Source organism: Thermobia domestica, chromosome 7 (genome assembly GCF_964235325.1).
Source record: "Thermobia domestica chromosome 7, izTheDome1.hap1.1, whole genome shotgun sequence".
NCBI classification, from domain to species: Eukaryota; Metazoa; Arthropoda; class Insecta; order Zygentoma; family Lepismatidae; genus Thermobia; species Thermobia domestica.
The window spans coordinates 230208226-230233869 of NC_137460.1; positions in this window are offsets into that span (position 1 = coordinate 230208226).

Below are 25644 nucleotides of genomic sequence, written 5' to 3' on the forward strand. Positions count from 1 at the left end.
TCGGAAGCGGAACTTTCACTTTCCGGATTTCGCAAAATTATGGAATTCAGTTATACTCCGGAATTCAGAAGAATTTCGTAACTCGGAAAGAATCCGGAATTGAGAAAAACTCCGACTTTCGAAAAAATCCGGATTTTCCGAATTCCGGAATGTTAACGAAATCAGAAATTTCTAAATTCCGGACTTTTCCGAATTCCGAAATTATTACAAAATTGGAATTTTCCGAATTCCGGAATTTGTCCGGCTTTACTTTCGGGAGTCCGAAAACTAACAATTCCGGAACGGGCTATCCCTAGTTTATACACAACCTTTCAGAACACTAAGCTAGTAGCTATCTACAAACAAACAAGTAATGCAAAGCATGTTGTATACTGCAATACGTCATGTATTAAAATCCGACACCATGACCCTTTTATTACATTATATGAAGAGCATGTAGGTCTAAATACCTCATGTATTACATATAATATAGGTTTTACTCTTCCAGCAAAGAAGAAACATGTGATCATAGTATACAACCCACAGAAGTGATAGCTGGCAATACAGTGGTCGTAATCCCTAACGACACAGGAAGTGAGCATTGCCATCGCCGCTGGTCTAGAGGCTAGCACGTGAGCCTTGGGTGTATGGAGTCTCGGGTTCGATTCTCGGCGGGAGAGCATCTATGATTTTTAACTGTTCTCGATGTTTCTGTGTTCGTGTCCCTGTCGTTATAAGTTATTAGAAAAAGCAAGTTAAACGAGTGAAGCAAGTAAAATTAGCAATAAGTAAGTTACTGAAACGCGTTCGGTGAGTCAGTTAAAAAAATAGTGGACAAAGCACTGGCTTTTCGCGCCGTCCATGCGAGTTCGAATCAATCTCGGCTTGATTTTTTATCCATTTGAGAGAAAGTATTGTTTCTTTTCGCTACAGGATGGATTTTCTCTTTGGTTTCATGTCAAACATGCTCACGTAATGAAAAGACGCTGTAGATGATGATGATGATGATGATGATGATGATGATGATGATGATGATGATGATGATGATGATGATGATGATGATAATGATAATAATAATAATAATAATAATAATAATAATAATAATAATAATAATAATAATATGAAATATTAGTAGCTAACTCGTGTGTGTATTTCGACAATATAATTTTATATTATTATGTGGAAATAAGTAAGGCTGGCTGGCGCCCGCCTCCCTAATTTTTTCGATGCGCCTTATGGGTCCACGGTGTCCAACGTTGGTCCCATCCCAGTATCACCTCCTGTTTTCTCGATATAAGCTATCGACATTTTGCCTAAAGAGAGCTCTGCCGTGGCCCCATGAGTACCCATGACAATGACTCTTCGTTCCTTTTGCATTGAAATCGCTTACTTTTCTGAGTACTATGAGTGCATACTGTCCAACGTTGCTCCCATCGCTCTACAGTTTCCCGTTCTCTCGATATAAATTGCTAATATTTTGTTTGTAAGGGAGATATGGCATTACAATCATTACGTATGAAGAAGAACTGAGGAAGATATTGCCTTGCCACAAACAACACCTATTATTATTATTATTATTATTATTATTATTATTATTATTATTATTATTATTATTATTATTATTATTATTATTATTATTATTATTGTTTTACTTACCACTAATGTTGCCTACCTTTATTTGCAATGCAATGTGTTACTAAAAAGCAAATCAAATAACACTCCTCGCCATTCAGGCTCCCGAACTCGAAATACATGAGTTCTCTGTGTTAGAGGAATGCACATTTATTATATTATTCTTTCAAATAACACGTTACACAAGTTACTTCACTTTCAATGTGTAATTTCATATCATCAGTAACAATCATCTTGTTCCGATAGAAAAATAACCCCCTCCTGCAAAAAAAAAAAAAAAAAAAACTGACCGTAGCGAAAGGGCCTGAACCTTCTTTAGGCGATTAATCGGGTCCAATATTTCAATAAGTTTCTGCACACAAATATTTCAGTAAAAGAGGAAAATTTATTCAAACTTTCTGAATACCTATTTATGGGCGAAATTTGCTTCCCTTGGAACTTTTTAAGAGTTTGAAGGGCCACCATTTTGAACATTTTCATCTGATTATTCTGGTTAACGAACTTATCAAGATATTTCAACAATTAATGTTTGTGCCAAGTTTCGTCTCAATCCGCTGAAAATTAGGGTGGTTATGGCATTCACAAATAGCGTTATATATATACAAATAGATAGATAAATAGACACACAGAGGGAGAGAGAAAAAGTGTTTTTCTCCCTTCTCGCATCTGTGGTGCGTCAGAGCTAAACCGGCCCCCTTTGCAAAACGTATTAACGAGCCTAACCTAAACACAAACCTCTTACTTGCTAACGTAGAAACGTGGTCGGGAGGTGTAAGGCATGTAGAAATTGTATTTTTAGTAACCATGAGTATGGTCGACTTCCATGTTTTTCCTTTTACTTTTTGCAGCTACTTCGGAACGTTCAATTTTTATTCTTTACTAATTGCAAATGGCGTTTACATTCAAAATATGAGGAATTTTGGTGGCATTTGTTCGGATATTCTTCTCTTTCGAAATGAAGACAAGAACAAAAGCAATACGCAAAGACAAAAAGTATTATCAGTACTAAACATTACCAATAATAATTGCTACGAAAAACTAAATACGACCTCTTTTACCATCTCTCATGAGTTGTATGTATTATTAACAAAAATTTTTAAAAATGTCCTTGCCGAGGATTCGAACTTGCGTCCTTTGCATTTGTAAGCCAGCACCTTAACCACTACACCAAGATCATGGCATGGTAACAGTTTAGTTGTCGGGGTATTTGTTGTATTTGTGTTTTATGTTCCCACTTCGACAATTTTTACTCTTTTTTTGTAAGTTTAACAGCTGTTTCTGGCTTTCTCTTTCGGTGTCGTCCTTTATTTACACAATGCACTATTCGTATTCACAGCTTGTGCCCCTCTGCAATGTCTTATTCAGATTAAGCTTTTCTTTTTGCCCCTCAGTAAACATTTGATTGATTTAATTCTCATACTCTCCACGGATGGAGCGCAGGAATGCCAGACTCGAAAAATAGGTGTACATTTACTTTCCTGACAGATCATACATTCCAATGTACCTCGAGGAACATTCTTTACACATGATCAGTATGTACTTGTGTTGGGTGGGTTGTGACGTAGGTCATCAGAAAGGAAGGATTTCTTGGAAATTCGAAGAAACGAAGGGGGTGGCCATCTCTCCGAACCCCTTAAGGATGGAGACTTGAAATTTAGTATTTGGATTTCTCATTTTAAATAATATGACACGCGTTTCAACTTTTTTTTTTTGATACTTTAGTAAAATAGGGAAAAAGAGATGCAAAGAGAAGGAGACGAGGATTGCAATTATTATAATAAGATATTAATATCTAGAAACCTTCGAAGATTAGAAACACAAACACGGAATTTGGTAGGCCTATATGAAGTTCTCATTCAAAATAATTCAATACATATTTCAGCGTTTTTGATATTCTACCTAAAAGGAAAGAAAGGGGATGAAAATTATTATTATTATTATTATTATTATTATTATTATTATTATTATTATTATTATTATAAGGTACCCACATCTCTGGATTTCTTACGAATAGAAACATTAAAGTTGGTAGTTTGATTTTTCATTTAAAATAATTAAACACGTATTTGAGCGTTTTTTCCCACTTAACGCTGTAACATGTCACTCTGTTAGTTACTTTTGCAAAAAAAAAAAAAAAGTAACAGTTATTATTATTATGTAAATTCATTCTGTTTTGAGTCTTCGATAAAATAGTTCCGTTTGGCAACTTCTTGAATACAGCGCCTTTAGTGGCGACTGTTGTTACTTTATCCAGCATTTGAATTATCCTCATTAGATGTGTGTGCTGGAAATGTACTCGGTAAAACCTTGTAATAGTAAGCTCTATCTATCGCAAATTGGTGAATTATTGCATTAGAGAGTTGTGTGTATGTAACAAGTGAATTCAATTCGATATTCTAAAGTGTGGACTGTTATTTACTTAATATTGTGGTGAGTTGTTTAATAATTTTCATAAATTTAAATCGGATTCATATATGTTCTAATGGAGACTTAACTCTGTGATTAAGTGAGATATAGACATTTTGTATTAACCATACTTATAACTTCCTATATTTGATATATATATGTTTGAGAATTCGGTACAATTATTCAAATCATTTTAGGTCGTCGTGGTACACGATTAACTAGAGATTTATAGACACTAATGTTAATTTCACTTGCATTTGATTTAATGTGTCCAATTAGTAGCAGCGACTTTAATTACTTGTAAGGAAATTTGTAATGTCGATTGATTTTTGTTATAAAGATAAGATTACTAAATCATTAACTTAATATTTACCGAAGCTAATATCAAATCCTTGACCTATTTATGGTTTTTGCTATTGGCCTAATTTCTAGGGAGGTTATATGGTATCCATATTTAAGCTGAACATATTGTGCCCTTAGGATTACTGGCAACTACACTTAAATTAAAAATATATATATTGTTTCTCAAATGTGGCGGGTATTCACAGGTGGGAGGCCCGTACCGAGTAACAAGCTCCTAATGTAAATAGGGACGTTACAACGTAAAAGGGAAAGATAAGAGATGGGGTGGTTCACTAAAATGCCTTTCGAGGTGTGAATTTCGTGACAGAGTTTTTAGCTCAATCCCATTCTATGTGAAACAGACAGATGGAAGAACGCAAAATATTGTCACATTAGCACTTAGGAGCATATGCTATATTGTGCGAGACCGTATGCGGAGCAAATTGGGGGTTTGAGGGCGAAGCCCCACCAACGCGAAGGCTAGTATAATATAATTTTATTGTTGTTGTAAGCATAGCTACAATTATACTATGTTTCTAACAACTACATTTAAGAAATTACCTTATATAGCCAATTTCCAACCCCCTATTCCTAGTCTGGTCTAATGCTTTGTAACTTTACATACTGAATTATACCATTGCAAAACAGGTGTATTCGGACAAAAAAAAAAACCTATATAGAGCATCAGCCGAAAGAACATTTTCAACATTAATAAGGTTGAAGATATGGCTACAACCCCAGATGGGTGCAGATCGACTTAGTGGCCTGGCACAACTTGGAATGTCTACGCATCGAGACAAACGTAGATTACGATCGTGTCATCAACAGTATTGCCAGGAACAAGAAAGGACTTAGGTTTGGGTTTGTGCTGTAACTTTCACTGAGATGGACCACAAGGTGACTAAGGCCGTTGTGTGGTTTTCGCCCGTCGTTGTTTTTGCCAGTAATTAATTCTAACTCGTAGGTATTCCCCACAAATCATGAGTCTGAGTCTAAAGTTGAATTCCTTGGATGCATCTCAATCGCAAACAAAATCAAGAAATATGAACGAACTCGAAAAAGTTTTTGAAATAGCTTTGTTTAAAATCTTTAACCGAAACAGAAGGGCACAATTACAATCCTAAAAAATAGGTAATTGTATATAGGCTGTATTATATTTTTAATAAACAGTTATATATTATACATACGATATTTGTTTGTTTAATGTTTCAAGTTTGTGCCAGAACGGCTAAAGGAGACGTGGATCTACTGATTACAGAGGAATCCGAACCACTTTTTTTTCATTTAACTGTATCCTCACCGGGAATTGAACCCTGGATCACACGCACCAAAGACAAGCGTGTTAGCCACTAGACAAACGGGGTCCATATTATATCTGACATGAAAGAAAAAAGTTATACGTACTTCATTCTCCATTGGTAATTTCGTTTAAAAGTGAGAAGTTTTAAAAATTAAATTTTAATTTGCATTAAAAAAAAAAAAAATCTGATATTGTCAAATATTTCCAGTCGGTATGTTAAAGGAAATATCATTTGTGTGCAGTGATAAACGGAAACATCACTTTGGGTTTACATTTCTGATCTTTCGTTTATTTTGTTGTAGGCTTTGCTAATCTTTCAGATTTTCTTTATACTAATTATACATTATAATGGCTTATATTGTGAGCCTATATAATTTTAATTCATATTTTAATTCATGTCAAATTTATACACATTTCGTGCTAGATCTGATAAAATTTCTGTTGAGTTTGTGTAAGAGAAAGTTTAGTATAGATAGTTTTGTTATTACATTATTTGCAGTATTTTTTTGAATAAATTGTGTATTGACCTTCGTAACGTTTTATGTGGTTAAGGAATACTGCAATATAATATATTTATATAGGAAGTATACTTACAATTTATTTTTTTATATGTTACTGCTGTAACTTAAATTCAAACCGTCGCTCTGGATTACTGTTAGTAGTACAGTACAAGGTTTAAATGCAATGATGATTAGTATTATGTATTAGAAAGTGTATCCATCTCATTCTCCTGTACTTGATCTGTGCAGGCTAGTTCTTTTAAGACAGAAATAATAATAATAATAATAATAATAATAATAATAATAATAATAATAATAATAATAATAATAATAATAATAATAATAATAATAACATTCTTATTTCTGGGGGAAAGCCACGAATTTCATGTTCGGGTAATCACTATAGTATACCACAGAGAATATCCACGAAGCCACTAACCATCCTCCGAGTTCAGTTAAAATATTATATATTTTTCTTTTCAATTTTCAATTTGCTGAATTATATCTCATATAAACAGAAATGAAAGCAACATGTAAAGACTGCTTCCCTATATTTTGGTCCATTTGAACACTGTGCCATCACTTTATAATTAATAGCCTATTGTATTATTTTTAAGCTACCAAGAAATGTACGTACATAGAAATATCATAATGTCTTTTGCTATTTGTTAACATTTTGTATTATTCTTCATGCATGTGTACTTTTGTTATCTATTTTTGCGTAGACCAAATCTGTCGTTTTTTTTTTTTTTTCAACTGCCGTCCCGCAATTGTTATTTAAAATATAAATTATTAGAGCAGAGTGTATTCTCTTTCGTTAAAATGAATATCATCGTTAGTATAGTACAGTATTTTCTTTTGTGGAAGTACTGTGCAAGACAGTGCATCTGATATACTGCGGTGCCTAGTGAATCATAACACCGCCACGCCTCCAAAACGGAGGTGCATATTTAATTTATATCTACAGAAAGAATATACTTTCATTTAACAAAAAAAAAAAAAAAAAAAAATCGGGTCCCAAAATGGAATCTGGGAGTCTGGTTAACCCCCCCTCCCCAATCCAGTCCCGCATTCATATGCGTCCGATTCTTGCAAATTAAAATTCTGGTCATCTTAAGGCTACGCTCATCTTCCAGGAAGCGAACCGCCCCCCTCCCCTAAACGATCTTTCTGGATCCGTTAGTGGCTACAGTATATCTAGTTCTCCAGATATAAGGCGTACAGGAAAATTTTTGATTGAATGAAATATATTGGATTTTTTGGATTAGGGTCCACAAAATGTTTGAACGGCCCCTAAATTGAGTTTTCGTATTTTTCACGGAATAAGCACATCATACTGAGTTAATTGATAGTTTGGGTTTGGGTACATTATATGTAGTTCTCCAGATATAAGGCCTACAAGAATTTTTTTGCTTGAAATATATTGGATCTTTTGATCTAAAAAGAGAAAATACCATGTCAGTTTTTCTGTCTTCTTCTACTAGTGATCAGTGATACCAACCTGAAACGTTATAAAATCCCATTTCGAGAGGCAGAAATTCCCATTTTGCTCTTGAATATTCCACACTATACTAATAACAACATTACTTACTTTGGAAACATGAACAGTGAAATCACTGTATATCAGTCATTATCTTCAATATGTGAGTGAATCATCCAAAAATTCTGATATTTCTACGTTTATCAACCAGCTTATGAGCAAGTGTTTTGAAACAATTGAAAATGCTGATGAAAATAAGTATATTTTGTTGTGAGTTTAGTATTTCCATCATGGATCTGTGCATTGATTTTCCACTGAACGTAATAAAGCTAGATAAATTTCATTCGTCAGTCATTTCGTATGGATCATTTTCAGGACCGGATTAACCTATCCGGAGGCCCGGCGCTAGAAAAAAATATGTGGCACCTGCTGACTTCGCCTAATAATTTGCCTAATACGCCTGTGAAGGTTCAGTAGGAAAGTAAAAGGAATATGTTTCATATTTTTTTATCATATTTTATTTTATGATGATGATTGTATCTTGATGATTCTTTCTCGATAATCATTGAGATTTTGATCAGAGTAGAGGCCCTTGTCCACCTGGATGGAGGCCCCCTTTAATCCGGCCTTGATCATTTTGCAAGCTGAATGTTTCTCGTTTTACCATCTTCCGTTAATTCTGTTCTTCATTCATTTTTCCTTTTTCCAAATACCAGAATACAATTAACGTTCCTTAGCGCAAAATTTGACAATTAACATTAATTTAATGTCTATTGAAGATTCATTTGTCTACTTGCCTATATATATATATAAATTCCCATAAATCTTGCCGATTTATGCAAAAATTCCCCTTTATCCCATTTTGAGAAATCATTGTCGAAAAATCCCAAAATATGGGATTTTCCCCACGAGTTGGCATCATTGGGAATATTCCCGGCAGGAAAGAAAGTAAAAAACGGAAATATTCTGGGCTTTTTGTCCTGGCATATAAATTCTCGCGGAGGAATTTATTTCTATTCTTTTACTTTATTTTCCAAATTATAAGAACCATATGACTAATTACTTTATTTTCATTTATTATCATTTACTTCTAGGTTTTAAATAATTTGGGGGTTTAAAAAATTGAAATTCCTTGACTGTACTTCATACACAGACAAATCTACAGCCCTAAATTTCCACAGACAAATCTACCGCCCCCTAAATTTTCTCCTTAAATGTATCATTCTCTCCCCAAATTTATCATTCTCTGCCAAAACGTACCATTCTCCTCTCAAATGTACCTTTCTCTCCCCAAATGTACCATTCTCTCCTCAAATTTACCACAGCCCCCGCCAAGTGAACTTTGTGGTGGACAAACACCGTGTGCGTGGGTTTTCTCGGGGTTCTCCCGTTTCCTCCCACTTTCTTCATTCCACCATTTTCATTCATCACTCATCATCACCGTCTCCTTTAGCCTAACCGGCATAACCGTGGGACGTAAAACTCAAATATTTCATTTCATTTCATTTCAAATTTACCACTGTCTTCTCAAATTTACCATGAATGGCGGGAAGTGTAAGAAAATTTTCAAAAATAAACCTTGCTTTTCTTTGATTTTGAGCACTTTTTATTACTTTTTTTCCTTCCATTTTATAGATATGTGTACACATGCATTTTCCTAACATGAGTAACATTATAGGGCACTTTCTTAATTTCGTACCGGTAACAGACAGCATTGGTTTAGGCTGACAGAAGTAATAGTTAAACAGCTAAAAGAAATGCACATTCCTATCAAAGACAAGAGGGGCCAAGGATATGACAATGGTTCCAATATGAAAGACGAACATTCAGGTATTCAAAAGAGAATTTTAGAAATAAACTTCCGGGCCTTCTATGTTCCTTCCCAGACAACACGTACGTGTACGACACATGTGCACTATCCATGCATAAGCCGTACATTTGCACATGTGCATTTGTGTGGATGATGAATACATACATAACCCGTGCATAAGCCGTACACGTGAATTTGCGTGGATGAAGCACATATACATAATCCGTGTATGTGCACATGTGAATTTACGTGGGTTATGCACACGTACATAACCAGTGACTAAGTCGTGCATGTGCACATGTGCATTTGCATGGATAAAGTACACATTTACATAATCCGTGCCTAAGCCGTTACATACACATGTGCATTTGCGTTGGTGAAGCACAAGTACAGAACCCGTGCTGAAAACCGCTATGTGCACATGTGCATTTGCATGGATGAAGTACACATTTATATAACCCGTGCTGTAGCCGTTATATACACATGTGCATTTGTGTGGATGCAACGCACGCACGAAACCCGTGCTTAAGCCGTTATGTACACATGTGCATTTGCGTGGATGCAGCGCACGTACAGAACCCGTACTTAAGCCTTTATGTGCACATGTGCATTTGCATGGATGAAGCACACATTTATATAACCCGTGCTTAAGCCGTTATGTACACATGTGCATTTGCATGGATGCAGCGCACGTACGTAACGCGTGCTTAAGCCGTTATGTGCACATATGCATTTGCATGGATGAAACACATATTTATATAACCCGTGCTTAAGCCGTTATGTGCGCATGTGCATTTGCATGGATGCAGCGCACGTACGTAACCCATGTTTAAGCCGTTATGTGCACACGTGCATTTGCATGGATGAAGCACACATTTATATAACCCGTGCTATAGCCGTTATGTACACATGTGCTTTTGCGTGGATGCAGCGCATGTACATAACCCATGCTTGAGCCGTGCATGTGCACATGTGCATTTGCGTGGATGAAGCACATTTAAATTACCGGTGCTTAAGCCGTTGTGTGCACATGGGTATTTTGCACGGCTACTGCACGTGTGTATGAGACGTCCATAATACCGTGCAAGTGTATACTTTTACTTTCATTCTTTTACTCTTATTCTCATCAACAGAAAGTAACCTCCATTTTTGGTAGGTGTCGTTTTTCCTCCAGGCGGTGTTATAGAGACTTTTCGACGAATAACAGCCGAATGATTGTAAAAACTCCATAACGTCCACTGAGCTAGGATACAAGATCAACAGGTGGCAGCATTGTACTGATGTAACTACAGTCAGACAGTTCATAGGTTTACAAAATTATTTTCGTGACCGATTACAGCGGAATATGTTGCGTTATTTGTTACTTGGCAAACATGACAAAGATACTACCTAACGCTTTGCTCGTTGCAAATAATAAACTATAAAAGTAAAATTCTCACTGATAATTCTTAGTTACTTGTTATATACTTTGAAGGTGATGTCTTTGTTGTTCACAGACTCAACTCAGAATTCAGAATCGACCATCGATTCATCGATCTGAGAACTATTACTAACGCTCTGCGAGCAACTGATATTTTTGTTCACTCAGGGAGGATTGTTCTGGTACAGACAATCGACATCCCCTTGCAGTCCGTATTGTTGACTCAAGTGGGAGCCCGTGGCCATCATCACCTATTCTTTACTTCATCTATTTTTGTGGAGGGCCAGTGCTTGCACTGACCGACATCTCCGCGAGGACGTATTGCTGCCTCAAGTGAGAGCCACAGTGGGCTTCCCCTACCATCTACTCCATACGATTGCCTCGAACATTCACGTTATATACTCTGCTAGGTTAAACCATCATCATGTCCCCCTACCCAACGGGAGCGAAGGGTACAGCCAAATCCGGTCACTCTGCTGGTACGAAGACTTCGAAAGCAGATACCTCGAAACAACCTGAGTCTCGATCTCGATCACGATCTCCAATCGGACACTCCAAGCAATCAGAGTCTAAGAAACCACGGCATTATAGCTCTGATGGAGAAGGCTCCACTGCCTCAATGAAAGTGAGAAACACCGAGATGGACTGGGCTAATGCCCCACCATCTCCAACTTTGCCAACTAATCAGGATACAATGTATAATTTCATATTAAAGAACTTCGACACTAAGTACCGAACTGCACGAGCAATCTTCATACAAATCAATAAATATGTACCGCGCGCAGATGTGCATCAAATTATACCTACGAGAGACGGCATCATCTTAAAATCTCCTAATCCTAATTTTCACATACATGTGCGAAATAAAGCTACCTTTGAAATCTTTGGACCGCAGGCTGTGTTGACGCCTCTTACCCCGAGCCAACGAAAATCACCTCCACCTCCTCGTCGTCCACCATTGCTATCAGTTGTTATCAGGGGCATTGAACCTGAACTCACCGACGATGAGATATTTGATGAGCTTCGCTACGAGGGTCTCGAAATCAAGAAATGTATCAGGATACGTAACAACACTGGTCCTACCTACCTCGTTCGTGTCTTGACCGACCAACAACAAATCATTGATCATCTATTAGCTAATGGGGCCTATGTCTATCGCCGCCGTTACAAGGTAGAACCGTCTCGAACGCCTCCTCCGCTTCCAATCCGCTGCGAGAAATGCCAGACGTATAATGATCATTACACTCATAACTGCACCAACACTGTTAAATGCGGATATTGTAGCGGGAGTCATCTGACCCGAAATTGCCCAAATTCAAGTGCACCTCCTCAATGCACTTCGTGTCCTGAAAAACATCCAACTTACAGTTATCGCTGTCGTGGCAAGCCTGCACCTACCCCTGATAAGCCAGAATTAGTAGCTCCCATCAAAACTTCCGATGACCCCACTCCACCTGCAAACTCGCTGACCCATCCTGTTACAGTAGAAGACCTTTTACGCTTCTTAACTCTCACCTTACAAAACATTCTGCCATTTCAACGTCCGCACGTTCTCAATCAAATCATTCACTCTGCTAAACTTCTCTATAATCTCCAACTACACGCCACATACAGCGGATCTAATGTCCATTTCCAAATACAACCTACTGAAACAACTGTTTGAACATGGCTCATCATCTCTATAGTACAACCATTCTTCTTGTTCTATACATTATGGCATACAACCTGTTATTTCTTAACATACGGTCTCTCCTCACACATCAAGTGCTGTTTCAGCAACTTCTTTTGGAGGAGAATATCGCCGCTTTTGCAGTTAATGAAACCTTTCTAGCTCCTTACATTACCTGCTTTGTTCCCAAATATACTCTCCACAGACACGATGGACCCAGCGGTGCACGTCTGCACGGTGGAACAGCCATTGGTTTACAATATCGCATACCACATCGCACTATTACCTTACCACACACATTGCAGCTGCCAGAATATAATGTTGTATTATTATATCTCAAGGGTCATACAATAGCCTTCGCAACCATCTATGTCAGGCCGAGACACGATATACCTTACCACTTCTTTCAACACCTCTCCGATACCTACCGTAAATTCATTATCATGGCAGACATCAATTTTCATAGTAGGCCTCAATATGAGAAACAGCGATTTTTGGATTTTATCAGTCTTCATACCACCGGCACCTTTCATGTTCTACCAAAGCCAACTCGCCCCTCTAGCAACTCCACACCAGATATCGTAATTTATTCCACATCGATCAACTCTCACATCACTATTGACGTTTTAGATTCTTTGGGGAGCGATCATGTTCCCATCAAGTTATCATTAACTACCAATACTTCTCCACACAATACTATATCCAAGAAGAAAGTGTATCTATATCATCAGGCTAACTGGCCAGCCTATCATGAGACCATTACACACTCACTCTCAGATAACTTTGACTTAACGTCACAAGATGACCTTGACAACGCCGTTACCCGACTCACTCAGACTTTACAAACAGCAGCCGAACAGCATATTCCAACTACCTATATTACTCCGCATAAACCTAAACTTCCTCCACGATACCTACCTCTCATTACTGCAGCTCGGCGTGCTTACAGAGAATACACACGCAGTCGTAACTTAGAAGCACTTCGCCTCCATAGACAGTATCTGCGCATCACTCACAATTATATCGTTGCATACAAACGCCTTATCTGGACCAGAACGTGTAACAAACTCAACGAAAACTCACATCCTACCAAATATTGGCGACAGTTCAATCAGCTCATCGGAAAATTTCAACGGACGCCCTACCCATTAGTTGTTAATCAACAAGCACTATCTTCTGATCAAGACAAAGCTAACACATTTGCCCAACACTTTCAACAAATCTTCACTCCTCTACCTGGTTGGCATACTCCATTACATCTAAACGAAGCTGTCGATAGTCGATCTGACCCAAACTTACCACATTTACAACCTAATCTCAATCACGCCTTGGAGTTCGATCATCCACTTGCAGTACCGATTCAACCTGCTGATATCCAGGCCACACTCCTCAACAAACGAAATTCCGCTCCAGGCTTTGACGCTATTACCTATACACTGATTAAGAACGCCCCTCCTGTTGTCTTCACCATACTAAGTATCATTTATACATTCATACTTCGAACTGGTTTTTTCCCCATAACTTGGAAGTACTCAAAAGTCTTACTTTTTCCAAAGCCTAATAAGCCTCCATCTGACCTCACGTCTTATCGGCCGATACAATTAACATCTACCCTAAGCAAAATTTTGGAACGCATATTAGTTCGCCGCCTCCATGACCATTTGCAGAATCACGAGTTACTTCCGTTGCACCAAGCTGGGTTTAGACCTAACTTTAGCATTCTAGATCCCCTGTTACGCCTCAGTACTTCTATATATAACCAATTCAATCGAGGCAATCCATCTAGCCTGGTTACCTTCGATCTAGAAAAGGCATTCGATAAAGTTTGGCACCAGGGTCTTATATACAAGTTATACTCTTTTCAACTTCCCCGCTCTTACATCAGAGTTATACATTCCTTCCTTACAGCCCGACTTGCCTACATCTCCATCAATGATGCTCTGTCCTTTCCAATCTTTTTGAATTCTGGCGTACCACAGGGATCTTCTCTTTCACCCCTATTATATTTGCTGTACGTATCCGACTTGCCCACTACTCCTAACGTACAACTTTTCCAATTTGCTGACGATACAGCATTTCTGGCTATCGGTCGGACAATTACTTCTATTCAATATAGCCTTCAACTGGCCATTGATGCTTTTGTTGATTGGTGCGACATCTGGCGCTTGGCAATCAATGCTACGAAAACGCAAGCGATCGTTTTCTTACCATCTGGACGACGATCACGGGTGCATCGAAATCCCCAACTGCTACGTCTTCATGTTGATAACAGCCCGGTTACAATCCATAGTACTCTTAAATATCTTGGCGTTGTATTTGACTCCAAGCTCACTTGGATGCCTCATCTTCTTACTGTCATCGAGAAAGCCAAAAACCGACTCAATTTACTAAAGCGCCTAACAGGTACCACGTGGGGTCTAAACTCTTCTCTCCTTCTCAATACCTACAAGGTTTTCATGCGCCCAATTCTAACCTATGGTCACACAGCCTGGATATCAGCTCCCTCTAAATATTATCTTAAGTTAGCCATTCTTGAACGCCATGCGTTTCGTTTAGCCTTCCGCATCCGTCTTCCGCATCCGACACGCCTTCTTTATGAACGCATCAATTTTCCTCCACTATTATCACATCTTGAGGCCCTCCGCTCAAACTACGTTCAGAAACGCATTGAAGCTGCTCATCCCATATTCCTGAGCATTCTCCGCAATGACCGAGACCATGACACTCCCGCTGTATATTATCCCACACCTCTTCAGCATCTGATGACCCTTTATCATCTCAACATCGGCCAAGACAACATTGATCCAGAAGTTTATGACATTTATCATCCTGGCACAGTTTCACCACTCATCTATCCATCTCATGCACAGTAAAACCATCCACTAACAGGGCTGCCTTTGTCTCCATCAGTTCCTGCGTCGCCCCAGGAACAGAAGATAACAGCATTTGTCTAACTAACATCACCCATGTGTTGTGGCGTCGTAGCACTTCACCCTCATACCATCCATCATTACAGATATAATGATTGTCATATACTTAGCTGTTAAAAATCATGCTCTCATAGCTCTTCATGTATTCAACTAACCACTATATGTTTGCTATATCTATTCATTTCAGGCACCGCAGTTCCAGTAAGATCATAACTTGTATGCCAGCCAGCCAGTCTGGACCAGCAACCACCGTAACTGAGGCTTGTCCTCACACAATTGATGACCCTCCCTATGCAATATGAAATATGAATAAAGTTCCAAATGAATTGATTATTAAATAGCACCTAGACCCTCTAATGATACCTCTGACCTCTTATGCTTTTCTCTCTCTTACCGAAGAAAGGGCGCAACCCTTTGAACGGGTAAACGTAAAAAAAAAAAAAAAAAAAAAAAATCTTTGTTGTTCGCATACTGATCCAAGGAGCCTAACCTCTCTTGTGTATGTTAATGTGCTAGCTAGGACCAAGTGTAGCATACGCATTTGTGAGCACAGCACACGTACAACACTTAGAGGGTTGACGGAAGTTTTCACTTTCGGAGGGCAAACTTGCTTTTTGAATCTCATTAATAATCTTCTCTTTCATTTTCATCTTCGTTTGGGCTTCGGCCCTAGGATTCATCATCACTATGTCGGACTCTGGCAATTCACTTGGACAATCGAATCTTGGTCGACATTCTGGCTTACCTCAAACTCTTCATACTAATCCAAGCACTTCACTATCACAACCGGCATACCGAGGACCATCCACTCGCACCCGGCATTTCTCGTGGGGAAACGAGCCTTTGCCAAACGCATCTAAAGATCGGCATCCATCTAACGAGTCTACACAATCTGCGAAACGTATACGGTCCCGTTCACCTCTCGCTTCAATGGATATCGAGGTCGATCCACAGCACAACACTACTGCGGTGTCTTCAAATCTTGTTTCAACACAAGCTAATATCGAACTTCATCACTTCCTTCTTACTGACTACGACGTTAAATACACAAATCCAAAAATGATCTTTCTTCAAATAATGAAGTACGTTCCTCGAGTACGGGACACCCTAGCTCAAATAGTTAAGACCAAAAATGGCTATATTCTTAAATCGAAGGATCCAAATTTTGGAATAACTATACGGAATAAAGCTTCTTACGAAATCTTTGGTAAGAATGCTAAACTGTCGAAACTAACGGACAAACGACAGAAGCAGCCTCCGCCACCTAGAAAACCGCCTTTTCTATCAGTTGTGATCAAAGGTGTTTCACCCGATCTGACAGATGCAGAAATTCAGGAGGAACTTAAACAAGAAGGCATTTCAGTTGACAAATGCATTCGCATAAGAAATAATAATGGCCCGACATATCTAGTCCGCGTTCTGTCACAGCGACAAGACACAATTGATTACCTTCTTCGTTTTGGTGCACCTATATATAAGCGAATCCATCGGGTTGAACCGTCTAAAACTAACGGACCATTACCGATTCGCTGCGAAAAGTGTCAGATATACAATGACCACAATACAGCCAACTGTCCTAATCAACCGAAATGTGGCTATTGTTCGGGGCTCCATGACACCAAAACTTGTCCTAATCTCAAAGGGCCACCTAAATGCAACACATGTGGTAGTGGACTTCATCCCACGTACAGCTACCGTTGCAAAGCTAAACCAGCACCAGCACCTGAACGTCCAGAATTAACTGTGCCATTAAAAACAACAGACACTACAGTTCAACCCAATCAGTCCATATTACCTCCACTCACAGTAGAAGATTTTCTCCGCTTCACCAGTTTAGTTCTTCAAAACATTTTTCCATTCCAGAGAGCCCATATTACGCAACATATCATTTCTGCCGCAAAGTCAATTTTTCACATAAATCTTCATGCCACCTACTCCAACAATTATGTTCACTTCCATGTTGGATCTCTGGAAACTGCAGTCTAAATTCATATATATACTTTTCATTATGAAGATTAGTTTTCTCTTTGTTAATATTCGATCATTTTTTCAACATAGACGTTTATTAGAAGCTCTGTTACTCGAGGAACATATCAATGTATTTGCACTCAATGAAACAGCGTTGAAATCAAATATATTAGCTCGCATTCCTGGATATCTACTACTACGTCATGATTATCATGACCACATGGCTCGTGCCCAAGGTGGAGTCGCAATAGGACATTCTCCAAAATATCCGATTAGAACATATACCCCACAAGCTTTCGATAATATCCCGGAATACCTTCTTTGTTCCATATACTTCCCATCAATAACCATAAATTTCAGCACAATCTATATTAGACCACGCCAACCTATACCGTTAGAATATTTCAGATACATAGCGAATACCCTTTCCAATATCATTATCATGGCAGATATTAATATCCACAGTCGGAGTGCTCGAGAGAAAGATGAATTTCAACAGTATATAACTGATCATCATCTTTATATGAATGTTCTTCCTAAGCACACCAGGCCTATAAGCCAAACTACACCAGATGTTGTCATTACATCTCTGAATCTCATAAATAAGTGCCAGCTTGAAGTGCTTGATTCTATTGGTAGTGACCATCATCCAGTTAAACTAACGTTAACATATGGACTTCCAGCTCGTCCTGTTATTGCGCCTCGCTCTGTCTTGAGATACGATAAGGCTCATTGGCCTGAATTCCGACAAGAAATTGAGGATACTCTTCATAATGTAACACCACCTACGAATGATATCGACCTCGCTTCTTGTCTCAATACTATAACTACTGCAATACAACATAGCTATCAACATCACATTTCAATAGAACAAGTTCATCCTTATAAACCGAAATTGCCTCCAAGCTACCTCGCACTTGCACAGAAGGCGCGGCAACATCTTCGCGATTATTATCGAACAGGAAACCGTGAATCTCTTCAGCACCACCGTCAATGGCAACGCACAGTTAAGAACTATCTGGATGCATATAAACGCAGGAATTGGATTAAAACCTGTACCAACTTATCTGAGGATGCACATCCTTCTCGATATTGGAAGCGTTTCAATCAACTTTCTGGAAAGAACACCAAAACTACCTATCCTCTCATTGACCATGGCACACCTCTGTTTTCGGATCAAGATAAAGCAAACGCCTTTGCTACTCAGTTACAGTCAGTATTTACTCCCTCTGCCGCTTCCACACGTTCAGAACGGATAAATATATCTAGCATCCCTGCTCTGCAGCCCTCCACAGAGCATGTCATAGATCCGGAACATCCTCTTACAGCACCTATCACCACTGCTGAACTTCACACCGTACTAAAGAGGAAAAAGAATACAGCACCAGGAATTGATAATATCTCTTACCGTCATATCCAAGAAGCTCCACAATCATTACTGGTCCTCCTTGTTGCAATCTTCAATTTCATCCTACAAACTGGTTACTATCCACTGGAATGGAAAGTATCGAAGGTCTGCATGTTTCACAAACCAAATAAGCCTATACATTCTGTCAGCTCATATAGACCAATCCAACTTACTTCAGTGTTCAGTAAGCTAGTAGAGAAAATTCTCGTGTGCCGGCTTCATTCATATCTGGAAGAACGCAACATACTACCTATTCATCAAGCAGGCTTCAGACCACGTTTCTCAATTAATGACCAATTGCTTCGCCTTAGCACTATAATCACAAACCAGTATAACAAAGCATTCCCATCATGTCTTATACTCATGGATTTAGAAAAGGCTTTTGATAAGGTTTGGCATTATGGACTAATTCAAAAACTTCAGTCACTCAACCTTCCTATGTGCTATTTGAGGCTCATTCATTCTTTTCTTACACATCGTATTGCTTACGTCACTGTTGGTAATGTGCTCTCTTGGCCTATATTTCCGTTTACTGGAGTTCCTCAGGGATCAGCTCTTAGCCCCTTACTTTATATACTTTATTCTTCCGACATACCTCCAACTCCGCACAATGTATTTACTTTTCAATATGCGGACGATACGGCTTTCCTTGCTCTTGGCAAAACTGTACATCAACTTAATACTGCTCTTCAAACTACACTTAATAATTTCATCACCTGGTGTAAGAAGTGGCATCTAACTATCAACGAAGAAAAAACACAAGCAATAGTGTTCTTGCCACCTAAAAGACGTTCCAGAATTCACAGGAACCCAACTCTTTTCCGAGTCACCGTAGATGGATATCTTATACATCCTACATCAACTGTTACCTACTTAGGCGTGGTCTTCGATTCCAAGCTCACCTGGAACGCCCACTTGAAGAGACTAACAGATAAGGCTAAAAATAGATTGAATCTCTTACGCCGACTCACTGGAACAACTTGGGGCCTCAAAGCGGATGTCTTGCTTCACACCTATAAGGCGTTTCTCCGCCCCGTCCTCACTTATGGACATACGGCCTGGTGCAATGCTTCTGCTTCATATTACGAAAAGCTCTCCATACTGGAGAGACACGTGATTCGTCTAGCCTATCGCCTTAAACTACCATATCCCACATGGCTCACCTATGAATACATCTCCTTTCCGAAAATTACTGAACATCTGGCAGAACTACGTATTAGATACGTCAACTCTCGCATACACACAGGTCATCCGCTCTTTTTAGACATCCTTCACTCCGACGCTCTCACCGACTCCACCTTTCGGTACAAACTTTCACCATTAAATATATTTATATCTATATATATCAACAACACGCACCTGACACCGGACGAACGAGAAATCTACGACATTTATTTCATTGGTGATCACATTCCTCATCTTTTTCCATTATTGCACAGAGATCCTTACCATTAACAAGGGCTTCCACCTGTGTTCATCAGTCCCGAGTCGCCCCGGGACAGAAGATATAACCCTGCATCTGTCTGATTAACACATTTATGTTTGTGACGTTCAAGCACTTCATCTCATTTCTCATCTTCATTACTTTACAATTTCTCTGGCCACATGTTGCACCTATTCCTTATCTTTGATTCTCTTGCACTATATCATATATATGTATGTTTTTTGCACTATATCATTATGTACTGTTACAGTTATTCTAGTTATATATATTATGTTTATTAGCATTAATAAAAATAAATGTAAAATGTTGATATGAAATTAAATGATGACGAGTTCACAACCCTCTTAATAGATGTTCCACTTCAGCTGATAATAAAGAATACCTCATAGCCCATCCCCTACCTTTTATTGCACCTATTTTTGTATATAAGAATCACATGCCAAAGAGAGGGCGTAACCCTCTGAGGGGCAGGAGGATAAAATCTATTACCCACAGACTCGAATTCTCTCTAAGAGTAATTATAATGTCTCTTCCTCCTTAACTAACAAAAAAAAAAATTGTTGTTATAGATGGTGTTACTGCGTAAGACACCAAATATATAAACTCTTTTCTTCGTTGTCTCTCGAATTTGCTTTTACATCACCTCTGTGCTACGAGGAAATCACCTGTGCACTACATGTAAGTCATCTGGGTACTGCTTCAAATCACCTCTATCGTACATGTAAATCATCTGGGTACTGCATGTAAATCACCTGTGTGTTACGTGTAAATCATCTCTGTCCTACATGTAAATCATCTGGGTACTGCGTGTAAATCACCTATGTGCTACGTGTAAATCACCTGGTTACTGTGTGTAAATCACCTGTGTGTTACGTGTAAATCATCTCTGCCCTACATGTGAATCACCTGGGTACTGCGTGTAAATCACCTGTGTGTTACGTGTAAATCATCTCTGTCCTACATGTAAATCACCTGGTTACTGCGTGTAAATCGCCTGTGTGCTACATGTAAATCACCTGTGTGCTACGTGTAAATCACCGCTGTCCTACATGTAAATCACCTGTGAACTACATGTAAATCGAATACGTGTTACTTGTAAATCACCTGCGCGGTAGGTATAAATCACTTGTGCAGGACGTGTACGTGTGCATTGCACATGTTCTGTGCACGTGAAGATGTTGAATAGGACCTGGCATGTATATGTGCATCACATGTACAGGCGTGCATTTATACAGATGATGCACATGTTGCATCTGTGCAATTGTACATGTACTATACGCATACTGTACGTGCATTGTGCTGTCTGGGTTGCTGTAGTCATTCACTAAACCTTGTCGTTAACAATGCAGCCACCGTATCTCAGTACGCCGTTTCATTTTTTGTATAGTTAAAAAAACTTTTACTTTTCTTCGCGTCAGTTCAACGTTGGGCCATAATAAAGGAACATATTAGCAGTCTCATTGCACCACAAGGTGGGGAGCCGAATTGATGCTCTGACTCAACTTAGATACCCAATAGGGGAGGTTTATGATGCCTTACTTCAAACAAGTAATGATAATAGAACAGATAGAATATTTGCCCACGATGCTCTGTGTATAACAAACCAGCTCCGTGACTTTTCTTTCCTTTACTCATTCGTTATCTGGTATGACTTTTAACTCCACATAAACATAGTAAGCAAAAGTCTCCAAAGCATTGATTCTCATGTGTTGCATGCAGTCGGGTTTCTTGAAGTTATATGTAAGTACTTTGAGAGGAGCAGAAATGATGCAAAGTTTCAATTTTACTTAGTTGATGCGACGGAGTTCGCATCAGCATTAGATATGGATGATTCACGGACAGGTAATATTTTTTCTACAGTGGAAGCTCGAAGTCGAAAGAAGAGACAGTTTAAGTACGAGGCAGAGGATGAATCTATTGAAGATCCACAAACTAGATACAAGATCGATTTTTATTACAAAGTTCTACGTAGGCGTGATTGTATTAGCTTTAAGAGAAAGGTTTGGACAACTTAAACATCATAGCGGGTACTTCGGTTTTCTTTACGATATCAATAAATGATAATCTGATAGATCAGCGTTTCCCAACCGGTGTGCCGCGGCACAGTGGTGTGCCGCGAATGGGTCGCTGGTGTGCCGCGAGGAAATCGAAACAAAACTATTAATTCTATAGCAATAAATTGCAAGACATAGAGAAAAAGGTGTATTTATATTTCACATTACTACTATGAATCTAAAATTTAAAGTTTCATACTGTGTTACTTTTCTGTAGAACATCTTTAATTTTCTGTAGACCATTTTTCTGTACATTTCTAGTTTTTAGAAAAGTATCATTGTTATGACCATTATTGCTTCTTTATTGTTGCAGACTATTTCGTAACTTTAAATTTTAAAATATTATTCAATCCTTCCGGCAAAGTAAACGCATACGAATTACCTACATTTGTGTTTTAAAAGTAAAAGAGATTCGTTTATTCGTTCGTTATTTAGTGATCCTCCTCCTTAATGAAAGGTTGGATACAGTTTTCGAAAAAGGTGTATTTTTAACAACTTCAACCCTATATTTGATTGCAATTGTTTTCTATTTTTAAATTAAAATGAAAAATAAGCATAATGATTTACCACGGGGAAAAACCAGTGAACGAGCTTTCTTCTCTGTGAGAAGGATGTCAGTAATCAGAAAAAAAAATTACTACAGTATTTTATATTTTCAAATAATAATAATAATAATAAGATTAATAATAGCCTAATAATAATAATAATATGTGTGCCGCGAGAATTCAAGTTACCCTGAAGTGTGCCGCAAGTTGAAAAACGTTGGGAAACGCTGTGATAGATGATAGTCTAGAGATGATATCAATAGAACACGAATTGGCTGAAACGTTGGACAACGCGAATGTGACAAAGGAATTTGCTCATATCAAAGCAAGAAAGGTTTCTTTCAATTAAAATATGTTAAATTTATGTTCAATTTTCCATTCATTTAAAAGCATGGGACATCTTACTTTTCGTGACACTTGAACGTCTTCTGTCAAAATAAGGTTTGCGGATTAAAGAGGTGGCATGTGAAAGTACCGCCCAGGGCAGCAAAACTGCGAGTGCCGGCCCTGTCCTGCATGTATCTAAATTTAGAATTCAGGAGGTTCCAGTAGTAATAATTTCCTATGTAAGGGTTATTTTGGATCTGTGCGAAGTAACCCCTAGTAGAGGCAGAAACTGCCTTCTCCCAGTTTTACTTTTCTTTATGACTTTAAAACGTTCCACATTTCAATTTCAACTATTGCATCAAAGTCCCATTATAGTATACACAGTAGATTCTACGAAACTGACTTAACTTTGACGGAAAATCTTGTACGTGATATCTTTCATATTTTGGTGGCCTTTACAGTGACTGCTTTCCATATTTCTACAACAACAAACCCTCAGGGGAATTAGAACTGATGTTAACCGCCTACATTATAGCCAAAATACAGTTAGATGTTCTTTCTTACGGCGGCAGTTGAAACTTCCTCTTTACAGTTCATGGTTTTACCGACAGATGACTGTAAGACTCTTTACATATTTTGTCTTACGAAACTAGACAAATGACAAGCAATAATGATTTTCTGGAAATTTCACAAAAATTTGTCTGCAGCGCTGCTGTACAACTGTATAAGAGAGGCCGCGTTAGTTTCGGGAGAGGCGTGGATACACGTGCTCATAACTGGTTGCGCAACTGCCTGTATATAAATACGATGTTATGTTTTGCTTGTGTCCCAACGTTGGTTTACGTTCAAAACTTCAACACAACCACAATAACATTGGACATCCATTTTGGTTACTCGGCAACAGTGACACTTAAGTCACCTCCAGTAAATTGTTAGAAGGATGATATTTCTTCCAGAAAAATTACTTGGGGAAAAATTCCTCGTCAACACTCAAGATTTCATACTCTGAACAATAAAAAGCTTTTTTTTCTTCCCTTGCGAGTTGCTGTAAGAAATTATGCTCAATAGATGGCAGCATAAGTACATCTTCAATTACATTAGACACACTGCATTAACTAATGAAAAATAGCTTTCCTTCTTAGAATCTGTAAAATATAGTTAAAATTCGAATCAGTAATATTTAAATTGTTGTTTATACCTGAAATAACAGATTTAGTATAAATGAATTATTATCAATTCACGCAATATCTTTATTACACATGAATAAAGGCGAGGTAAACACAGGTGCCGAGCACCTAGGACAGAAGACAAATGCAAGACTTTTTTTACCGACCCCCTGGTCGGTGGTTTTGATTTTTTAGAGGGCACAGTTGAACTACAGTGCTCGTTTTTTATTAATGAATTACAGAGTTATATCCTCAACCATTCCGTATTGGTTTATTATAAGCGAATAGGGTTTTTAATTATGTTTACTGAATCATTTGTAATTTTCATTTATTTCTTTTTATTTGCCTTGATCGAAATGTGTGAGCGCTGAATAACGAAATGGCAACAACCAATTCTTATTGTTTGGTTTTGCAACTGTAGTTGCAGAGAACTGGGCAAAGAAAAAAAAAACATTGCACTTCTTAAGTTTGTGATTTCAAGTTTTTTTTTTTTTTTTTTTTTTATTGATATGCATATATGTGTTTGCAACATCTTGCGTTTTAGTAATTGTTAATTACGAAAATTTTCTTTCACAGCACATTGCCCAACAACAAATGTAATAAAAGTTAATTGATGCTTCCACATCCCAAGCCAAGAGAGAGGGCGAAACCCTCTAGTGGCAGTTTTTCATATTTCCAAATAGGCCTATTATGAGACAATAAAGATTTCAATCAATCCTGTCTCCCTCAAAAAATAAATAAATAAATAAAATAAAATAAAAAAATAACGAGAGAATGTAGAAAGGAAGTTACGTTGTTAGAAACAGAGTAATTTAAAAATACATTTTCCTCCTGCTTTGCTCCTCACTATCTCAGAATATGAACTATTGACAGCAGGGTTGCCAACCGTCCCGATTCTGTCGGAACTACCGATTTCTTACTGATTTGTCCCGAATCCCGACCGGACACTCGTCGGGACGCATATTGTCCCGATTTATCGATTTTCAAAGTTTATAATTAATATTTTACTGGGCCAATTTTTATAAAGGAATAACTTATTCTTTTACAGTTTTATGTATACAATCAATCTAACAAATTTGTGTTTTAATTTGACATGTTCCGGACAAATGTTCGGAACCGCTGTTCTATTGACGTAATAAGAGCTGAGCTATTAATTTCTTTAAACTTGAACATATCTTATGCTGACTTTTACAACTTATAAGAGCAACCAGAAATTGATCAAGGCTACTAGGAGTACCAAAAAGTACATTTTCAAAAAATGTTA